Below are 16,639 nucleotides of genomic sequence, written 5' to 3'. Positions count from 1 at the left end.
GGCATTTTAACAGATGAACAGAAAAAAAAAAAGAAAAAGAAATGCTTTTGCTTTTATGAATGTTCTGCATATTGGATCCAAGGCACTATGTCCTTTTGGTGTACCTTGTTTGTGCAGCTTTTTTTTATCCTTTACCACTAAATGATGGCAACATAATCTCATAGCTTGCATACTAAATGCAACCATAAAGCCATCATGTGTAGCATCTCTTTCTTGGACTTACCTACCACCAGCGAAGTAGACAAATCAAGCTTTCCTTCAATCATCCCTGTACTTTCCCGTTTGATTTCCCTTTGGATCTCAAGAGCCGGTTATCTCACGTCCTCTGCAACCTTGTGGACTGTTGCCGTGACATTCGTGTTCGAGCTATCAGCACCGTACTGTACCTCTACTACAGTACGAGGTCTCTGTCATTGAAACTAACATGATTTATTCATTTATTTTCACTCCGTTGTGCCCTTTAAACACCTGAACCCAAACTGTAGTGTAATGTACTTGAGGAAAATAGAATATGAAATAGAAAAGACCTTACCAAAGCATCTTACCAGAATATTACTATGGTAGAGGGTAAAGTCACCTTTTAGAATATTACTTGAGTAAAAGTCTTAAAGGAGCTGATATTTACTGTACTTAAGTATCAAAAGTAATTTTAAGATATTAAATGTCCTTAACTATTAAAAGTAAAAGTACAAAAAAAAACTTGAATGAACTTTACTGTGGCTTCCTTAAAGGTCCAATGTGTGGGAGTTTCTCCCGTCTAGTGTTGAGATCATATATCATCAACTCTCTCTCACCACGCAGTTCAAAGTACGTATTACAGCTACAGTAGCCTTCACGCTTCAAAAAGACGGTCTCTTGCTCTTTTCAATCTCCTTTTTCTTTTTCTGGGCGAAGAACAAGAAGACTCCTGTTCCTGAAATTTGGATTTTGAATACGTGTGGTCCTCCACGTTTCCTTTTTCAGGAAGCTACGATACCCGTTAGCAGCATTAGCAGCAGCTGTGAGTTTATCATGTGACAGAGAAAACATCAAAGGTGGAGCAGTATGTCCTGTATGTCCCTTACACACACACACACACACACACACACACACACACACACACACACACACACACACACAGACACAGACAAAGGTGGAGCAGTTTGTCCTGTATGTCCCTTACACAGAAATACACACACACACACACACACACACACACACACACACACACACACACACAGGCGGAGCAGTATGTCCTGTATGTCCCTTACCGGCTTACGTATTTTAAGATGGAGCATGAATATGGAGCGTCTACCCCAGTTCATGCGAATGTAAATGTTAAATTTCAAGCCAAAAGAATACTTGGAATTGATGGTGGTGGTAAATATTCATGAAAAATGACAAGTTTGTGAACGGCAACACAGATTTAGATAATGAACAACTAAACAAGTTACACACTGGGACTTTAATGTGAAGCATAATATTCAGGGTTTCCACACCTTCTTAAACATCAAAGTCTGACAGACACGTAACTATCGGTAAGCAGGGTATGCAGTGCCTCTGGGCCCGGACCAATCAGGGGCCCGCACCACTGGAAGATATTGATTGACAGCCGGGGCCCCATATCGCATTTTCATTACTAACACAATCCCAGCAGTCCCACGTGCAGCCACTGACCAAGCGGGAGTGAGAACGGGTCAAATTCATTTCCTAGTTTCTGATATGAAGACGAGACGTATGTGACTCGAACATCTCACATTTACCAACAAAACGTACAGCGAAAGACCGTGCCAAACATTTCAGACTGGCACACACACACACACACACACACACACACACACACACACACACACACACACACACACACACACACACACACACACACAATCACACACAGTGGATGCAGGAAAAAGCGGAGATGAGACGACACAATGACCTAAATTGAGGACAGCTACGCTCGTTATTCTAAGTGCAATGATAATAATAAGTAGTTTATCAAACTGAATGTGTGTCCCAGGCCAGGATAGGAAATTAACTAACAATGTAAAGATCAACAAGCCACTGACAGTGACATATATGTTCATATTTGATTAATTCAATAAATTCACATTTTTTGTCTTAAATCCACCAGCCATTTTCATATTATACCAACATTTGCAGCATCCTGAGCCTTTTTGGTAAGGTCCCTAGGAAATCTCAGCCCAGAGTAATTCATTAATAGTAATAATTATTATTCTCCCCAAAACAACTTTCCTTTTTATTTTTAAAGAACTATACAAAAAAATTGCAACTTGTTTTGCAACTTTCACTGTCTTCTGCAACTTCATTACAACAAACATACAAAACACATCGCAACTTTTATCAACATTTTTTACAAAAGCTCTCATTAAATCAGGCATTTTGGGCCGCAACAATCTCAAAAAAAGGCCGCGAAATCCTGGAGGGACTGCCCTTCTGTGTTTTTTCTTGTGTTATGGTGCACATTCACCAGTGTTTTTTGTTGTTGTTGTGGTGCGCGTAGGCTACTCCTGATTTCATCTCATCTCTTATATGCTGTGTCTCTATGATCCTATCCTGTCCTGTTGATGGTAGCCTACTCGTGGACATTGCGCTGTCATCATGTGCTGTAGTAGGGGGGCCCACCTTGATAATCCTGAATAGGGGCCCGGTGTTGGCTTGTTACGCCACTGAAGTCTGACATCAACAAAGAGAAAAACAGAAACATTATATTTTTTCTGAGAAAGAATCTTTCACTCCAACGTACGAAAACATTTCTCGCAATTAACAAACAGTGATGCTTAGGGGCAATGTAGTGGAGTAAAAGTAAAAGTTTCCAGAAATATAAATAATTAAGTACAGATACGTAAAAAATCTACTTAAATACAGTAACAAAGTATTTGTACTTTGTTACATTACAACACTGTTGACTTTACAGTTCAACAGCATTTCACAGAGCATCAACTAAAATAGTTTGCCTTTTAAATGATTAAAAAACTGACCAAGCCTTATTTGTGTCTTAATATAACCACAAGTGATATTGTAAATACAAAACGCTAAATAATTCAGTTATAACTTGAACCTTTTTTTCATATTTTTGTGTCCCGTAAAGTAAGATAAAACAAACTCCTCCAAAAAAATCGTAGTTGCGATCACCAATGGGTGCTTGATAGTGGATGGTATATGCCAGGGGTCAGCAACCTTTACTTTCAAAAGAGCTATTTTTGGCAAAAACATTTTCTTTTTTTTAAATGTGGCTGGAGCTGCAAAACATATTTGAGCCTTATAATGAAGGTAACAATCTATTAAGTTTAAATTAGCCTATCAACATTACTAATAGTTCTTAATGAGCATTCATTAATATGGGGATGTTGGTTGCCATTTTTATGGCCCTGTCTTGACGGTCTTTTCAGAGAGGGGCAGCATTTAGAAGATAAGCTGTAGGGCCGTAGAGGTACGTAAGCTATGATGCACATTTAAGTTGAATGAAAAGAAGTCTTGCATTGCCAGACCTTCCTCCACATCACAATCTTCCATCACAATCGTCTTGGACGGAAGGAGCCACGGTGCCTCTGCTAAATAGTCTCAGGAAGGAACTTGTTTTGGTGGAACATGTGTACGTTCAAAAGTAGTTTTAGTCGTGCAACAGAAAACTCAGATTGGACAGATAGTCTAGCTAGCTGTCTGGATTTACCCTGCAGAGATCTGAGGAGCAGTTAACCATAGTCCTCAGAAATCCACCGGAGGTTAGAACACCAACACAAAGGAAGAGGAAGGAGATGGACATCCCAGAAAAGAAACATTGTAGATATAGACTAAATTAAATGTAATCTAAATTGATTATGTTAAAGTCAATTTAGGCCTACAATAATGATGAATGAAAATAAAAAAGGAAGCCACTGGAGAGGGGCTAATGACTCCAAAGCCGCAGGTTGCAGACCCATAGAATATGCCAAAGAACTATCCAACACAACAGATTACAGAGGCCTCTTCACAGTAAATGATGCCTGAGTGGGTGGAGTTAGTGGGATGTTGTTATCCACTAGTCTGGTCCAGCTCACCATCCAAAGGCACTCCAGACTGCACAATGAAACAGGCAGCCTCTCCAATTATCGGCCCACTGCTCTCACCTGTTGCAAAGGTCTGCATGTAACATCACATATTTCTTGTTTTAAATGACACTGCTTCAGAATTTCCACACTTGTGCAGTTAATCCGGCATTTCCAAGTCCTCTCACTGATTATTAAGAACAATCCATTGGTCAGATGGATGGTTTCCTGTTGTTTTCATGTCCCTTTTTAAGAACAAATTTAAAGAGAAAAAATATAACATTTGTTTTCATTCCAAAATAATTGAAAGAGGTCCTGAAGATGTAAGCAACATATAAATAGAACATAGAAACCTAAATCATGGTTGCAGCTGTCGCTGTGGTCCTGCTCGGCGCCCTGCTGTGCCCTGCTACGCCCGGCAGTGCCCTGCTACGCCCTGTAGTGCCCTGCTACGTCCTTGTACGCCCTGCCGTGCCCTGCTACATCCTGCTACATCCCCATACGTCCTGCTACGTCCTGCTATGCCCTGCTGTGCCCTGCTACGCCCTGTAACGTCCTGCAGTGCCCTGCTACGCCATGAACTACTACTACTATTATTTCTAGTCACTGTTCCATTATCTTTATTGTGACTATTATTGCCACTGTTCATCACACCCCCAACCGGCACCGTCAGACACCGCCTACCAAGAGTCTGGGTCTGTCCCAGGTTTCTTCCTAAAAAGAAGTTTTTCCTCACCACTGTCACTAAATGCTTGCTCTTGGGGGAATTACTGGAATTGTTGGGTCTTTGTAAATTATAGTGTGGTCTAGACCTACTCTGTCTGTAAAGTGTCTTGAGATAACTCTTGTCATGATTTCATAACTGATTTAAAAATTAAATATGAAATAGAAATATGTTCCTATATTAACAACAAAGCATTTTCTTCTCTTTTTTTGGAGAATAGCAATGTCAGCTGATTGAGGACAGGGACATCCAACTTCAAAGCTGACATATGAGCCAACAAGGACACTGAGTTCATAGTAAAAAGGGCATTAGATTTCATAGTACGGACTCAATAGCCCTTTTGTTTTACCCCATCCTCAAGCCTAAAGCCAATTATCATACTGTTTTATATCCGATGATTGAAAGCAACCATTTATACTGTATATCTAGGGCAAACTCTAACCTCTCCTACGGAAATCACTCTTAAATCTGCATTCATGAAACCAGCCTAAAAGTGCCTGGTGTTCAAAGGGTTACAGATGGCAGGGTTCACCAACACCACTCTCCCTCCTTGACACTTTTTTTGCCTGCCACCCCTTCACCCCTGCTCCAGCATGACTGAAGAATTACTGTATTTGGTGAAATTTGATGGACTGCTGAACTGTGAATATGCTTCAGCCCCAGACAGCTGTCGTGCTTCGAGTGAAATGTGATGGATGGGTAGCAGAGCAAGGGGGACATATGGAAATGACCAGGCATGAAAGGAGAGAAAAAATCAGTGTGCCTTTGTTTCACCACCACCCCTCCCCCCCCGACCACACACACAGGCAGTTCTGTTATTTTTCTTTCACCGTCCACAGAAAGTGGACAATGTTTATTTCCAAATTTCCAATGAATCAATATCCCTGATTTCCTGCACCTAATTCAGACTAAAATACATCTAGGAAATGTAATGTTTCTCTTTGGAGGTCAGTAATATTGATGAAAACAAGTGACGACTGAACTCATTGGGATGCGTTTATCACGCCTGCGGTGACATCTACTCTGTCTCCGAACGCAGTGTCAGGTCAGAGAGGCTGGCTGGGTGGTACCACGGTGACAGCAGCTAAAGATCACGATTGACAAAGTGGATCACCATGCCAGATAGAGTGGCAGCTGAGCATAATTTCCCAATAACTCTCCATATTTGGCAACGCCTTAGTCAGCAGAAGGCCCGCAGGCCATCAATCTAATCTGAGGAGATTGATCCACTGAGTGTGTTTGCATGGGACTGTGTCAAAAAAGGGGAGAGAGAGAGAGAGAGAGAGAGAGAGAGAGAGAGAGGGAGAAAGGAAGGGGAAAATAAATAAAGAGCTAGCATCTGAGAGACATGTGACTGTGTAAAAAAGGGAGATAGATAGATAGATAGATAGATAGATAGATAGATAGATAGATAGATAGATAGATAGATAGATAGATAGATACGACGAAGACACGTGACTGCGTACATAAGCTTTGGAGTATATTTGAAACAGCTCTGTGTGGTTTTATTGTATGATAGAGGCAGGGGTGAAATGTAACTAAGTACATTTACACCAGTACAGTACTTCAGTCCAAATGTTGAGGTACTTGTACTTTACTTGAGTCTTTTCTTTTCATGCCACTTTCTACTTCTACTCCGCTACATCTCAGAGAGAAATATTGTACTTTTTACTCCACTACATTCATCTGACAGCTTTAGTTACTAGTTACTTTATACATTAAGATTACTGCACACAAAACACATGTAGTTTTTTAAAATACGATGTATTATTATAAATTAAACTACCCAACATTATAATGGCCTACAAGTCTAGCTGAAATGATCAGACCATTAAACATACAACTGTTGCATCCCGTTCTCATTCCCAACTGGTAAAATAAGGACGTTTGGACAGTGGCTGTCAGCGTCTGATGAGACGAAAAAGGCGTCTTTCAGCGTGTTAGTGTAACGCACCGGGGAGAGCAGCAGTTAGAGAGGATTTAGAGAGTAGTATGTAAGGAGGTTGGTTGGGGGGGTGGATGGGTCAAACACAGGACTTTCACCCAGGAGAGAGGGGTTCACGTCCCGCTTGTCACGCTTGCTGTAGTCGTTTTTTTCTTTCCTCCCGCGTGTCACAGAACCGTACGCCCACCCACGACCCTTTCCTAAACCCAACTGTCCCGTTCTTCCCGCGTGCCACGGAACCGTACGCCCACCCATGACCCTTTCCTAAATCCAACCGTCCCGTAGTTCCCGCGTGCCACTAAAGGGACGGCAATAGTCCCGACCAAGCACGTTTACTTATAGCGCTAAAGGAGACTTTTAGCGTCAATAAGAACGACAAAGGCACCTGACCAAGCGTCCATATTTTACGAAATGAGTGTGAGAACCTGTTGACTGTTTGGATCGTTTCTAGTTTCTAAAATGTGAGGATTTCTCTGTATTTAGTACTTCTAGTTTTAATACTTTAAGTACATTTTCCTGATGGTACTTAAATACTTTTACTTAAGTAACGTTTTCAATGCAGGACTTTTTCAAGTGTACTTGTTGAGTACTTTTACTTAAGTAAAGGATCTGAATACTTATTCCACCACTGGATAGAGCATGTGAAATCAAATGAGTATTTTGTGTGTCATGTGCATCCAAAGCTGGAACTAGTGGGTGTCGGGGAGTCTTCCTATGCCAAGTGGAAGTTGAAGTGGTGATTGGAGGCTGCTGTTGTTGGCTGTCTGAAAGGTCACTGGCTGCTCCAACCACTGACATACTCCTACAACAGAGCTGGATAACAGGGCTGAAATGCACCATGACCTGACAGATCCTAACTCATTTTCTCCAAGAAATAAAAGTACTTCAAACAGGAGCCCGATTTATATGTAAATATGGTAGATAATGACTTCCAACAGGTCGCACTCGGCGCACAGAGCTGCTGGTTTGCAGAGTCTAAATTTATCATCATTAAAAGAAAGAAAATGCTTTGCCTTGAATTACACATGAATAAACAATTCAAAAACATTAGGGACTCAGCCCAAACCTAAGGGGGCCCGGGGGCATGCTCAGGGGAGATTTTTTTTCTCCATTTACGGCAGCTATATTCACTATTTTCCAATTCATTTGATAATAGAATGCCTAGTCTCGCTTTGCCAGACCTTCCTCCACAGCGCTGCAGAGGAAGGTCTGGCTAGTCCACACAGCATTCCTGGATGGGAGAAAAACCTGCTCTGGTTTATTGACATTTCTTTAAACCAATCAAAATCGTCTTGGCGGCGCTAAGCTCCAGACGGAGCCACGGTGCCTCTGCTAAATAGTCTCAGGAAGGAACTTGTTTTGGTGGAACGTGTACATTTTAAAGTTGTTTAATGCCTACCAGACACTAGAAGACTTTGAACAGACTATGAAAAGACTAAAGTCTGACACCATCTCACATCTAAAGACAATCATCTCACATCTAACATCAAAGACTGTCATAATATGTAAAGACTGGGGATCTGGCAGGCTCACATATTGCAAGACTACAACTAGATTTTTTGAATTTAAATTTAAGCTAGCTAGCTACTGCTAGTGTTAACTGGTAACTTAAGGGAAAGTTTGCTGATTTTTTGTTCTGTCGTACATGCAGATGAATGGCAGCAGTACCTGGAGGTCTGTGTTTATCCACCAGTAAAACTCCTGTTGGATTCAGAAGGGTTGAAAATCATCAACTTTCCCTCTTTAGCATTTAGCTTAGCGCAGCGCCATAGCAACCATAAACAACACTGGCTCTGGCCAGTTGCTGCTTCCTGTTTGGTGCTGGAGGGAACACACCCATTGTTGTTGATAATGTTCACGTGATTTAACTTTCTTACTTTTAAATTTTAAATTTCACTACCAAGACTTAAGACCACCTTACACCAAACGATTGAGATGACTCTATCAAGACTTTCAAAAGCTTGAATCTTTGCTTGAAAAGTCGATTGGTGTAAGGTCGGCATTAGTTGTACAACAGAAAACTCAGATTGGACAGATAGTCTAGCTAGCTGTCTGGATTTACCCTGCAGAGATCTGAGGAGCAGTTAACCATAGTCCTCACAAATAAATAAATAAATAAAGAAAGCAGAAGGTGACGGACATCCGGCTGAATTTCCGACAGCACCTGAACATAGAATGCCTAATAATTTGTACATCATTTGGGGAAAAGAATGTCTTTCTTATTCTGAAACCACAACACAACAAAATTGAAGATGACTCATTTTCAACCTTGCCACTTAAAAAAGGCAAAACTTGTCTGATGTTACTATTTTTAAGTTACATAACAGGTAGCGTAGCAATATGGTGTAAACAGCATTACTAATCTTGAAACCCATTTTTGTTTTACTCTGCTGGTGTAGACTTCACACAACGGATGTTTAGCTGACAAAGCTGCTACATTTGAATAAAAATCCCATAATAATCTGGGCTGCTCTAACTGCAGATCCCCAACAATTGAATATTCGGCCAAAAGAAGAACATTGACTCATTTATATTAGATTTCTTTAGGGAATAGTAGTAGTGGTAGTAGTAGTAGTAGTAGTAGTAGTAGCAGTGGTTGAAATTTTAAAAACCTGAAAGATTTGGGGCTTTTGAGAAAACATTTAAGCATATAGAGAGTTACAATGATCGAGACAGGATGGAATAAAGGGATGGATAACTTTCTCCAAGTCAACGGCAGACAGTCAAGTCCATTTTATTTATATAGCCCAAAGTGAAGCGGTAAACATATTCTAAATAGTGAGTACACTTAACCAGATATAGATTTTTTTAAGGTGGCTAAAATTAGTTTTTTCTCTGGTCCCGTCCACAGCAGGACATTGCTTATCTTCCGTGTTGGTAATCCTGCCTGCTTCTCCAAACTGGGGGAGTGTCGACCGCCATCTACTGGAGCTAACACACTGACTCTGGAGAAGTAGCTCATACAACCACACTTCAAAATATTTAAACTATCCCTTTCAAAGTTTTTCCTTGCCCCTGTTGCCCATGGGGGAATGATGGGTCTCTGTAAATTAAAGAGTATGGTCTAGACCTACATCAAAAGTGTCATGACATAACATCTGTTGTGATTTATCGCTATATAAAAAACACTTGACTGATGAAAATGTTCATCCAATGATAGAGTTAGATAGAGTTTTCATAATGTATTATAAGGGGAACATGAATATCTGGATATATACCAAAGTTCACGACAAGAATTGTAATAATTACATTGCAAGACATTTCTCTAACAACCACAAAAGTGCAAAACCTCTGTGAACACAGATGTGAAGGGAGGTTATTTTGTTTTGAAACCTGTGGGGCAATTCTGGTTCATAGGCTTTGAAAGATTGTGTTTGTCAGTTGCACTGTAAAGCCTATATACTGAACATTTTAGCTGTTATATCTTACTGTTTGCCCTATGGTTCCGGGAAATATAATCATGAGGCAGTGTAACATTTTGTTTAATTTACTGCTGCCACTGGACTGAAAAGGCAATATTCACAGAGATGCTTCTGTTCCACACAGCAACTTGATGGCATTATATGATACATTGGTAAATTATAGCCATATTTGATTCATTTATTGTTCACAGACATTGTGATGTTAATTATTTCTTTAGAATATAACAGTGTATAAAAGCAGGTTAGATTTGATTATAAATACACTCTGCAACTTGGTACATACGAGCAGTTCAAGCGCAGTGGCAAATATCAGCAATGAAAGCCTGAATGAAGCATTGGTTTTAGGGGGAATGGCAACTCTGTTTCAGACAGAAAACATTTCCAAACATGAGGTTAGTTTTTAAAACGTGCATTTCTTAGCTGTCATGGCCCAGCAACTTTTTTTTAAATAGATTTTCACAATGAAGATAAATTCCTTTTAACTCTAAGGAAAACAAGCAGTCATATAAACCCATGAGGAATCATGGCTCTGAGTTTGTTTCTCACTAGCTATATTAAATGTTGTGTTTGTTTTCTCCTCAACGCATAGGCCTCTTGTGTTCACCATAATTAAAAAAAACAACCTTTGGGCTGACAGCCAGTATTTTAGCAACTTCTTTTTTTGTAGTTGAACATAAAATGCATGCACTGCATGACACTATTTCTTTTTTCTCAGACATAGATATTTGTGTGTGGAGGCGGAGTTTGTCACCTGGCATAGCATCAAAGATTATGGTCCATGCATGCAGGAGTCTTTCTGTGTGCATTTGCTGTTCATATGGCAGCCCAAATGTGTGTGTTTGTGTGGTTCCATGGGTCTGTTTCCACACTCGAGTTGTAAGAACAGACTCTAAGTGCACTGACTCCAGGTCTCCTTTTAAAAAATGAATGATTTGCAACTTTACCTTTTTACTAAGTCACATTCTGGTCAAAACAACTTGCAAGGTCCAAACCACATTGATTTAATGTCCAATTTGTGATTCAAGGCAAGGCAAGGCAGCTTTATTTGTACAGCACATTTCAGCAATAGGGCAATTCAAAGTGCTTTACATAAAAGATTAAAGAGCAGTTAAAAACAACCGGTCACCACCGGTCTTACTTTTTAATTATCTTTACAATACCTTAACATTTACCTTACAATGTCACAGTGGGAGGGATCTGAAAGAAAACATCCAGTGTAAATTAAAAAGTGAATTAGTCAGATTTTTTTTTTTCGACCGGAGAAGGGTATGGAGAAGTGGGAGACCTCTACCTGCATATGGGGGCCCCTTGTCCGGTGTAAATTAAAAAGTGAATTGGTGGGATTGTTTTCATTTTTCGTAGCAGGGCATGGAGCAGGACCACAGCAGCAGCTCCAAACATGAGCCAGGCACCACTACGATCCAAGGAAATCTGTGAGGCACGAAAGCATGGGCAAGGACTCTGGGGAAGAAGCTCCCAGGAGTAGAGGGCGCTGGCTTACAGCAAATGTCAATGTGGGGCTGACAGTAATAAATACGTGGAAAACATACACATTACAGTGCATTGCTTTTCGTAGCTATATGTACGAATGGTTGAGAACAACCTGTATTAGTATATATGATGCAGTACTACTAATCTATCCAGTAATATACAAAGTATGTCAAAATGGCTCACCGTTGATTAACTGCAACATTAGAATGCTCAACGTATTCATTAGTAATAAAAACCAAAAACTATCATATTCCATAATAATATAACACTGTGAAAGGAGCCATTCTGCATAATGAGTACGTTTACTTTTGAAGTACATGTAGCTGATAATACTTTTCTACTTTTACTTAAAGGAGAATTCCGGCCAATTTTTACGTTAATTTTGATCGCTATAAATATGTGAGTACAGTCGATAGAAAAAAAAAACGAGCTGAATCGGTGCAGTCAACATGGAGAAGCTGCAGCTACGTCTACGAGCATCCCCTGAGCTAAAACGGCAGTTGTCGGGGCAAGTGTTAGAGTGCCTTTGTGCCTATTAACAGACACAAAATGCTATTAAAATGTCTGTGCCACATGAACAGGGCCCTTACTTGACAACAAGATGCGTTTTCAACTCAAACATTGTTTAAATTCACCTACCCTGGTCCCTGTCTCGATCCTGCCGGTAGCTAGCTCGCCCTGCTAGCTGCTAGCTGCTAGCTGTGTTCAGCTAGGCTTCTTTGATAATCATCACGCAGCAGTTCCGTGTGTATTTGTAGCTCATCCATTTTGTGTGTGATCGATCTGGTGTTGGTGAGTAGGAGGAGGTAGGATTGCTTCTCGGAGCGATCTGCACACTGTTTACCTTTTCCTGCTACAACGGGACTTCAGCGCGAGACTACAGCTACCTTCTCTAGCTATCACTGTGCAAGCCACAGACATCATTTGGCCCATTTCCATGTAGTTATATAGTCACTGATATGGTCATAACCACTACAGTGCTCAATTACCTATTTATGAGGGGGAATAAACTTCAAGTTTTCGTTGCGAAGGCATGACCTGTCCTCTGGAAGACATAGCCAGAACAGCGGGCGCTAGGTGGGTTGTTGTGGGGAGTGGGAGGCAACGAAGGCGGGGAGGAATCAGAAGTAAGGATGCCGGTTTGGCCTGCTAGTCCGGCTAAGGGAGCTACCACACAGATCACCACAGCCAAGCCTCCTACTCACCAACACCAGATCGATCACACACAAAATGGATTAGCTACAAATACACACAGAACTGCTGCGTGATGATTATCACAGAAGCCTGGCTGAACACACGGCAGCTAGCAGCTAGCAGGGCAAGCTAGCTACCAGCAGAATTGAGACAGGGTAGGTGAATTTAAACAATGTCTGAGTTGAAAACGCATCTTGTTGTCACATAAGGGCCCCATTCATGTTGCACAGACATTTTAATAGCATTTTATGTCTGTTAAGAGGCACAAAGGCACTCTAAAACTTTCCCCGACAACTGCCTTTTTAGCTCAATGGAAGCTTGTACACGTACCTGCAGCTTCTCCGTGTTGACCGCACCGATTCGACTGTACTTTCATATTTATAGCGATCAAGATTAACGTAAAAATTGGCCGGAATTCTCCTTTAAGGAAAAGATCTTCTTCCACCACTGATTGTTAATGATCATCATGGGTTTTATTGCCAAAATGGCATATAATTACAGTTTTGTTTAAACTAAATAGTTTTTTGAGATCAAAAGACAAAATGTGACATGTATATTTACTTAAATCCTCCGTACGTTGCAATAAAGGACCAAATAATTATTTTAATTGACCGCCAAGGCCATCAGCTAAGGTGCCAGATTTAATTGAGAAGAGATGTCAGCTTCACGATTGAAAGACTCAACTCCAGCGGCCCCTTAGAGCCTGCCGATAGTCAGCAAAGTCAACGAAAGCCTTGAACTTTCAGACAGGATGAAAGAAATGAAGGCAGGCGATAGAGATAGGGGGCAGGAAAATGTCCAAGAGGGGAAAGACAGGCAGGAAGAAACGCAGGAGGGAGGGGAAGAGTAAAGAGAACAGAGGAAGAGAGAGAGAGACGGTCAGAGAAACGGAACAGAGGGAAGATAAGTCCCTATTCAACTGCCAGTGAGCCTCTATGCTGCTGAATTGCACCCGATCCATGAAGTGCAGACAGTTGCCTCCTCGCAGGGAGTTAGGGCCTATAATCTTCCGAGTTGATAATGAGAGCTCAACCTCAATGATACATCAGCCCAATGGAGAAACTTAACAGCAAAGGCATCATTCTTCATTGCAAAATCCTAACACTTTTATTACCTGGCTTTTCTGTGGATCCCTATTTATAGCGTAGCAATGCTGGTATAGATACAAAGAGCACGGCAGCCAAGGGAGGCAACTGAGGAGTACGTTTAGTACTATACCAAACAGTGAAGTTCCACTTTTAACAGATAGATTTAGCACTGTGCATACCAAAGACGTGCAGTATAAAAAAAGGCAATCCAAAGCTATGTTGGCGTATTCACAGTCATGAATAAAAATGGCTCCACAGGCAGAAGCTATACATCTTATTTTGCACTCAAAAGATTTTCTGTGACGCATGATCAATTTGAAGAAGAAAAAAAATGGATCAAATGGATACTGTGTTTCCACCTCGTTCTCGTTGATCTCCCTCTCTTTCTCTTTCTTCATGTGGTGCAACAACAACAACAACAACAGCAGAAGTAGCACAAGCTTCCTTTGCTGTGGTGCGGTGCTTTTTTTTTGGATATCTCCTCATCTCTGTGACTTAAGAAATTAGAGATTCATTGTCAGCATCCACTGTGTCTCAGCGACTGGCAGAGAGAATAAATGTGCTTCTCTTTGTAACGATCACTTCAGGCCTTCACTATCTCCCTAGCAAGCCCAAAGAAAAGCAAGAAAAGCACACAGGCAGGCTCCGATCGAGTCTCTTAATGAGACCTAATGGTCCTAATTCTCTGCCTCAATTGGAAATCCTTTATGTTCTGTCTGCACTCGATGTAACACAGGAGATTATGCTCCCACAACAGGAGGCGCAGAGTGATTTTTGAGCTTTCACACTGACAACAAAGGTAACTCAGACACATGGACTGTGCAGTTTACTGATTGTTACCAGCATGAAAAGGACAGACATTTTAAGAATAACCAAACAATGGAGGAAAATCAAAAAGAGAAGAGCAATGACTGCTATTACGATACAATACGATGCAACTTTTTCAGCCAGGGCTGAAATTCTTTTTGCATCCCTGGGTAGCTCATATAAAAAAGAGGACATAGACATACATACAGACATACATAAGATCAATAACCTCAAACGACATACATGAAACATTATCACAAATGACATAAACACCCAAGTAAGGAAACAAAGCATACATGTATAACAACAGAAAATGACATGAACAACAAGGTATTGGAGACTTATAACCCTGAATAAATAGTGCAGTGCGTTTAATGTAGCTGGTTTAACAATAGGATAGATTGATGTATGAAAGAGTTTTAAGTCTGATGCGATTGAAAGAATGAACTCTAAAGATATTCCTGGCCAGTCTGAGCATACTATTATTGTGAGCTTCCTGAAAGCAGTGTGCTACAGGTAGTCCTATAATCTTTGATCAAATAGCTTTGTTTTATTTTTAACTGATAGGCTACTCAGCCAAGCAGTGCTACAATGGAGCATAATACTCTGAATTACTGATGTGAAAAACAAAGAAATGATTTGGCTACCAGCTCTAAAGGATCTCAATCTACGGAGAAAATCAACACGCTGTTGTATTTTTTTGCAGATAAATTCTATAACGAGAGGTACGTGAGAGATTTTCGTCTATCATGACACCCAGATATTTGTAGACTGAGACTTGACTGATGTTGAACTTGGCTGTTCGTAAAACACAGCAAAGAAGCTTCACGGAATTCGGAAGAGTACCTTGTGTAGGTTCGGACCTCGTCGATCTTGTTGTTCAGAGAGCGTAAGTTGCTAAGAATAATGGATGGGAGCAGTGGTCTTGTGTATCTTCACCGCAGCCGGTTGCGTATTCGTGCGTACAAGAGAGAAAACCTCTCGTTTCATTCTATGGCTATTTCACAGTGTTGCTTTAGGGAGCATAGAACAGCACCCGGCCATTTTCAGCCCAACCAATGTTACATACCCTATTAGGAGACCTTAAGGAACAGTGTGAAATACCCTATATACTCATTCTATCACCCCTTTAAGTCTGAACTGTTAATCAATGGCAGTACTGTACTTTTAAGCATTTGACTTGATGCTCTCCTAAAACATTATGTACGCAGCATGGAATTTCCTTCGTGCAGCTGACTCCTCTTTTTCCTTGTTTTCACTGATAAGCAACTCATGTCTCATGTTGTTGTTATTCCTACAAAACTTCATTATAGATTGTGATCAATTTTCATCTTTTGAGCACATTCTGCATTACGCGAACACAGCGATCTGGGCGCTTGCAATCCATTTTGATAAGTCTGCTCTTTTTTATCAGTAGCATTCGAGACAGAATGAAATGGGCATAACGTCTCTTCTCTCTACTTTTATGCTTAATTGAATAACTAAGTGAAAAGTGTGATGGTCAAAATTAGAGCATGAACCAATCCAATCACGCTTTTATCTCTTTTTCTCCGAGGCTACTGTATGACCTTTTCTTCCTCTAATTGGTTTACGGAAAGTCTCTCACAGCTGCACTGAAGCTTGGTTAGATAAGTAAAGGCCGTTTCAAATGTCTTTTTTATTCCCCCATGTGAGCACTGAACTGCTTTCAAGCAATGTCAAGCATGATAAAAAAAAAGTTTTTTTTCATTCAATGTGAAAAAAGTGTAGACTTTTAAAGTTCATTGAGGCTAATTGATTGTTCAGCTCAGAAAATCAATCAGAAGCAGATTTCCAAATAAGGTTTTGTGTGGAGCTAAATTATTTTGTAGATCTCAAGTCATTTTGACAGGTGAAATTCTTCTGCAATCCAGGCATGACGCACCATTATATACCACTATATACCACTATAAAGCACCATGAAT

The 16,639-nt window shown here is 40.6% G+C and overlaps 1 protein-coding gene and 1 long non-coding RNA gene across 2 annotated transcripts in view; both read left to right on the top strand.

Moving 5' to 3' along the window:
* LOC116048446 (VPS10 domain-containing receptor SorCS3-like) overlaps positions 1–16,639 on the top strand; it is a 1,378,075-nt gene that overhangs the window by 123,819 nt on the left and 1,237,617 nt on the right. The window lies entirely within an intron of this gene.
* LOC116048517 lies at positions 1,344–15,602 on the top strand. The gene is made up of 3 exons (XR_004104669.1): positions 1,344–1,449; positions 1,713–1,714; positions 15,591–15,602. It is a non-coding gene; the product is annotated as an uncharacterized LOC116048517 (long non-coding RNA).

The sequence above is a fragment of the Sander lucioperca genome, chromosome 4 (assembly GCF_008315115.2).
Source record: "Sander lucioperca isolate FBNREF2018 chromosome 4, SLUC_FBN_1.2, whole genome shotgun sequence".
Taxonomy (NCBI): Eukaryota; Metazoa; Chordata; class Actinopteri; order Perciformes; family Percidae; genus Sander; species Sander lucioperca.
Note: the sequence above shows the minus strand (reverse complement) of the source record. Positions and strands in the feature narration are given on the sequence as shown.